Consider the following 6,660-nt stretch of genomic DNA (forward strand, 5'->3'; position numbering starts at 1 on the left):
AGAGAGAGATGACAAGCAGACAGAGAGGCAGGCAGAGAGAGAAGAGGAAGCAGGCTCTTCCTGCTGAGCAGAGAGCCTGATGCGGGGCTTGATCCCAGTACCCTGGGATCATAACCTGAGCCACCCAGGCGCCCCTAACATTGGATTTTTTATAGGAATTGAATTTACAGATGGTTTTCGGTAGTATGGACATTTTAACAATGATAATTATTACCATTCATAAATATGAGCTATCATTCCATTTGTGTCTCCAATTTCTTTATCAATGTCATAGTTTATGGGGTACAGATCTTTCATCTTCTTAGTTAAATCTTTTCCTAAGTATTTTATTATTTTTGATGCTATTGTGAATTAGATTATTCTCTTTATTTTTTCAGATAGTTCATCATTAGAGTGTTAAAATGCTACTGTCTTGTGCTTACTTTGGCAGCACATATACTAAAATTGGAATGATGCAGATAAGATTAGCGTGATCACTGAACAAGGATGACATGAAAAACTGGGAAGCATTCCATATTAAAAAAAAACGAAACAAAACAAAATTCTTCTCTTTTATATATTGATCTTGTATTTGGCAGCTTTACTAAATTTGTTTATTCAAATATTTTTGTGAAGTTTTTCGGATTATTTTACATGTAAGTTCATGTTATCCAAAAAAAGAAAATTTTACTTCTTCCTTTTTTTTTTTTGGAGTCTTTTATTTCTTTGTGTTCCTTGTTTCTCTGGCTAGGACATCCAGTACTATGTCAAATGAGAGTAGTGAAAGTGGACACACTTGTCTTGTTTCTGATCTTTAAGGTGAAAACTTTCAAACTTTTTTGATTGAATATGAGATTAGATCTGGGCTTGCAATGTGTGTTTTTTCTTTAATGGATTTTTAAATTATTTTTAAAAATTTTTTATAAGCATATAATGTGTTTTTATCCCTAGGGGTACAGGTCTGTGGATCACCAGGTTTACACATTTCACAGCACTCACCATCACTCACCATAGCACATGCCCTCCCCAATGTCCATACCCCCACCATCCTCTCCCAACACACCTCCCCCAAGCAACCCTCAGTCTGTTTTGTGAGATTCAGTCTTTTATGGTTTGTCTCCCTCCCAATCCCATCTTCTTTTATTTTTCTTTTCGTACGCCCGAAACCGTCTATGTTGCATCTCCACTTCATCATATCAGGGAGATCATATGATAGTTGTCTTTCTCAGATTGATTTATTTCGCCAAGCATAATACCCTCTAGTTCCATCCACGTCATCACAAATGGCAGGATTTCGTTACTTTTGATGGCTGCATAGTATTCCATTGTACATATATACCACATCTTATTTATTGATTCATCTGTTGAAGGACATTTAGGTTCTTTCCATAGAACTATTGTGGACATTGCTGCTATAAACATTTGGGTGCATGTGCCCCTTCAGAATGCCACGTTTGTATCTTTAGGGTATATACCCAGTAATACAATCACTGGGTCATAGGGTAGTTCTATTTTCAGCTTTTTGAGGCACCTAAATGCTGTTTTCCAGAGTGGTTGCACCAGCTTGCATTCCCACGTACAGTGTAGGAGGGTTGCCCTTTCTCCACATCCTCGCCAGCATCTGTCATTGACTGACTTGTTCATTTTAGCCATTCTGAAAGGTGTGAGGTGGTATCTCATTCTGGTTTTGCTTTGTATTTCCCTGATGCCGAGTTATGTGGAGCATTTTTTCATGTGTCTGTTGGCCATTTGGATGTATTCTTTGCATAAATGTCTGTTCATGTCCTCTGCCCATTTCTTCATTGGATTATTTGTTCTTAGGGGTGTGTGAGTTTGATAAGCTCTTTTCCAAACCCCCCTACCCCCAGATTTTGGATAGAGTAACTGGGCCCTTCCCATCTTGGTATGTTCTTAGGGTTTGTTTGATAAGCTTTTATAGATTTCTCCCTTTAGATGTCATTTGCAAATATCTTCTCCCATTCTGACAGTTATGTTTTGGCTTTGTTAACTGTTTCCTTTGCTGTGCAAAAGCTTTTTGATCTGATGAATTCCCAATAGTTCACTTTTGCCCTTGCTCCCTTTGCCTTTGGCAATGTTCCTAGGAAGAAGTTGCTGCTGCTGAGGTCAAAGAGGTTGCTACCTGTTCTCTCCTCAAGAATTTTGATGTATTCCTTTCTCACATTATGCCTCTTCATCATTTCCAGTCTATTTTCATGTATGGTGTAAGGAAATGGTCCAATTTCATTTTTCTGCATGTGGCTGTTCAATTTTCCCAACACCATTTTTTGAAGAGGCTGTCTTTTTTCCATTGGACATTCCTTCCTGCTTTGTTTAAGATTAGTTGGCCATAGAGTTGAGGGTGTATATCTGGGCTCTCTATTCTGTTCCATTGATCTATGTCTGTTTTTGTGACAGTTCCCTACTATCTTGATGATGACAACTTTGTAATAGAGCTTGAAGTCTGGAATTGTGATGCCAACAACTTTGGCTTTCTTTTTCAATATTCCTCTGGCTATTCGAGGTATTTTCTGGTTCCATATATATTTTAGGATTATTTGTCCCATTTCTTTGAAAAAAATGGATGGGATTTTGATAGGGATTGCATTAAATGTGTAGATTGCTTTAGGTAGCATAGACATTTTCACAATATTTGTTCTTCCAATACAGGAGCATGGAACATTTTTCCATTTCTTTGTGTCTTCTTCAATTTCTTTCATGAGTACTTTAGAGTTTTCTGAGTAGAGATTCCTTGTCTTTGGTTAGGTTTATTCCTAGGTATCTTAGGGTTTTAGGTGCAATTGTAAATGGGATTCACTCCTTAATTTTTATTTCTTCAGTCTTGTTGGTATAAAAAAAATGCAACCAATTTCTGTGCATTTTTTTATATCCTGACACTACAGAATTTCTATACAAGTTATAGCAGATTTGGAGTGGAGTCCTTTAAGTTTTCCACATACAGTATCATGTCATCTGCAAACAGGGATAGTTTGACTTCTCTTTTGCCAATTTGGCAAAATTTGGATGCCTTTAATTTCTTTTTGTTGTCTGATCGCTGAGGCTAGGACTTCTAGTACGATGTTGAATAGCTGTGGTGATAACAGACATCCCTGCCGTGTTCCTGACCTCAGCGGAAAAGTATTCAGTTTTTCTCCATTGAGAATGATATTTGCAGTGGGTTTTTCGTAGATGGCTTTGATAATATTGATAATATGTGCCCTCTCTCCCTACAGTTTGAAGAGTTTTAATCAGAAAGGGATACTGCACTTTGTCAAATGCTTTTCCAGCATCTATGGAGAGTATCATATGGTTCTTGTTCTTTCTTTTATTGATGTGTTGTATCGCATTGATTGATTTGCAGATGTTGAACCAACCTTGTAGCCCTGGAAAATCCCACTTGGTCATGGTGAATAATCCTTTTAATGTACTGTTGAATCCTATTGGCTAGTATTTTGGTGAGAATTTTCGCATCTTTGTTCATCAAGGATATTGGTCTGTAGTTCTCTTTTTTGATGGGATCCTTGTCTGGTTTTGGGATCAAGGTGATGCTGGCCTCAGAAAAAAAGAGTATGGGAGTTTTCCTTCCATTTCTATTTTTTTGGAACAGTATCATGAGAATAGGAATTAATTCTTTTTAAATGTTTGGTAGAATTCCCCTGGGAAGCCATCTTGCCCGGGGCTGTTGTTTGGAGATTTTTGATGACTGTTTTAATCTCCGTACTGGTTATGGGTCTGTTCAGGTTTTCTATTTCTTCCTGGTTCAGTTGTGGTAGTTTATATGTCTCTAGGAATGTATCCATTTCTTCCAGATTGTTGAATTTGTTGGCGTAGAGTTGCTCATAGTATGTTCTTATAATTGTTTGTATTTCTTTGGTGTTGGTTGTGATCTCTCCTCTTTAATTCATGATTTTATTTATTTGGGTTCGTTCTCTTTTCTTTTTGATAAATCTGGAAAGGGGTTTATCAATCTTATTAATTCTTTCAAAGAACCAGCTCCTAGTTTCGTTGATTTGTTCTATTGCTTTTTTTGTTGGTGGTGGTTTTTTGTGTTTTTATTTTTGTTGTTGTTGTTTGTTTATTTCTATTTCATTGATTTCTGCTCTGATCCTTATTATTCCTCTTCTCCTGCTGGGTTTAGGCTTTCTTTGTTGTTCTTTCTGCTACTCCTTTAGGTGTAGGGTTATGTTGTGTATTTGAGATCTGAGAGACAAGCGTGGTTGCACACGTCTGTCACCACGCTCCCCAGGAGCTAGTCTGGGCAAGGCTCAGCAAGCCGCCCCCGGAGAAGAGAAGGAGCCATTGGCCTTAGGGTCGGGAAAAGGTCACGACTCAGGATAGCCTGCCGTGGCAGGAACAGCAGGCCGATGGCAAGACAAGTGTCACCCGATCCCTGTGCGGAGAGACGGAAGCTGGCTGCTAAGGAGACATGAGGGGACGACTAGGGCAGAGGTGCATGCTCCACTCTGAGGAAGGAGTCTGGGCAGAAGCAAGCCTGTCCTGTGCCTCTGGTCCCAAGGGGACAGCATCTCCTTGACCACCTGTCCGTAGGGCAGACTTGGGCTTGCTACCAGGCGCCATATCCAGAACTCGCAGAAACAGCGCCCTCAAGAAACGGGCAGTCAGATGCCATCTTCCTCCAAGATGTGACAGCGTTTTCGGTGGCAGGGGTGTGCCAGGGAAGGGGTGGGGACAATCCCCCAAAGCTCTCCATTCCAGTGAACAGGCGGTGTTCAGGGATCCTGTCGCCTCTACTCTCCTGTGGGGAAGGCACTGGCCTTGTCCGCAAGTCCGCCTGAGGGCCAGTGCAGAAGGCCAAGCATTGCCTACACCAGGAGATGGTAGTGTGCATTGAGTGCCATCCTAGGCCACGCACTCTGCTGCAGGGCTGTGGCTGTGTATGCTTAGTTCAGCCTGGCAGGGTGAACCCTGGGCATGAACATGGAGCCGGGAAATCAGGGCCAAGTGTAACCAGCTCTGCCGCAGCTCTTCTTCCCTGAGGCGACAGAGAGAACACCCAAAGCCCTGCTGAGGAAGCAGCAACGAAGTGCCTTTCACGCCAAGCTGAAAGCCTCTGTGAAAGCATAGCAGTCGCTGGGAAATCAGAGTCGGTTCTGTGGGCTGCTGTTGCTGCTTGCCTTAGCCTAGTATTTGCAGCATGGCGGGAGAAATTCTCATAGAGCGAAAGCCTCTTTGCCCGGGCATCCCCTCTGGGAAAGCAGAGCATTCTTTGGGAAATCAGAGTCGTGTCTGTGGGATGCTGCTGCTGCTTGCCTGAGCAAGACTCCACAGCACAGTGTAATAAACCCACGTGGAGCGAAGCCTCTTTGGGCATCCGCTCTGCCTGAGAGAGAACCGTGGTTGCGCCTGTGGAAACAGCCTTAAGGAAATGGACATGTCTGTTACTGCATTCCCCAGGAGCCTGTCTGGGGAGAGAGCAACACGCTGCCCCAGGAGAAGAGAAGGAGCCATTGGCCTTGTGGTCGAGAAACGGTCATGAAGCAGGGGACTGGCCCTGGCAGGAACAGTGGGCCGGTGGCAAGACAAGTGGTCACCCACTCCCTGTGCAGAGAGACAAAGCCTGGCTGCTAAGAGACACGAAGGGGAACGATTTGGGCAGGGGAGAGTGCTCCAATCTGAGGAAGGAGTCTGGGCAGAAGTAAGGCCTTTTCTGTGCCACTGGTCCCAAGGGGAAAGCATCTCCTTGACCTCATATCCAGAGGGCAGAAGTGGGCTTCCCACAAAGCTTGCGGCCCTGAACTCGCAGAAACACCAAACCAAGAGGCCTCCTGGAGGAACGGGCAATCAGATGCCGTCATTTCCTCCAGGATGTGGCAGCATTGGCGGAGGCAGGGGGAGTCCCGGGGAAACTGGGACAGTTACCCATGGTACCCTTACTCCCCATCCCATGGGCATGAGCGGTGTGCAGTGATCCTGTCACGTCTCCTCAGGTTGGGGAAGGCACTGGCATAGGACAGACCCTGTCCACCGGAACACCATAGCAAAAGGGCAGGCCTTGCCTACGCCGAGAGATGGGGCATTGTGAGCAGAGTCCATCCTAGGCCATGCACGCTGCTGCTGGGTCGAGGCTGTGTCTGCTTATTTCGGCTTGGCAGGATGAACACAGGATGTGAACTTGGAGCCCGGAAAGCAAGGCCCAAGAGGCACCCAGCTCTCCCGAGGCTCTTCTTCCCTGACGCGACTGCAGCCTTTCTGAGGAGGGAAGCAGCGGCGATGTGCTGTTCGCTCCAAGCCAAAGCCTCTGCGAAAAGCACAACATTCGATGAGAAATCAGAGTCTGTTCAGTGGGCTGCTCTGCTGCTGCTTGCCTGAGCCCAGTCTTGCGGGTGGGAGAAACCCGCATACAGTGAAAGCTTCTTTGGCCCGGACATCTCCTCTGGGAAAGCACAGCAATTCCTTGGGAAATCAGAATCAGATGTGTGGGATGCTGCTGCTGAATGCCTGAGCTAGTCTCTGCAGCAAAGTGGAAGATACCCGCATGGAGCAAAATCCCTCTTTGCCCTCAGCACCCCTTTGCCAAAGAGAGATCGTGTGGTTGCACATCTGAAAGGGCCTTAAGGAAAGGGACACCTCTGTCACCGAGCGCTCCCCAGGAGCAAGTCTGGGGAAGGCGAAGCACGCCGCCCCCATAGAAGAGAAAGGAGCCGTTGGCCTTGTGGTCGGAAA

General features: G+C 44.6%; 1 non-coding gene across 1 annotated transcript; it reads left to right on the forward strand.

The window, feature by feature from the left end:
• Positions 1-414: 414 nt before the first annotated feature.
• On the forward strand, positions 415-521 carry LOC123392260. The gene has a single exon (XR_006606970.1). It is a non-coding gene; the product is annotated as a U6 spliceosomal RNA (small nuclear RNA).
• The last annotated feature ends 6,139 nt before the right edge of the window (positions 522-6,660 follow it).

This window comes from Mustela putorius, unplaced genomic scaffold (genome assembly GCF_011764305.1).
Source record: "Mustela putorius furo isolate JIRA1106 unplaced genomic scaffold, ASM1176430v1.1 tig00000485_pilon_pilon_pilon, whole genome shotgun sequence".
NCBI lineage: Eukaryota > Metazoa > Chordata > Mammalia > Carnivora > Mustelidae > Mustela > Mustela putorius.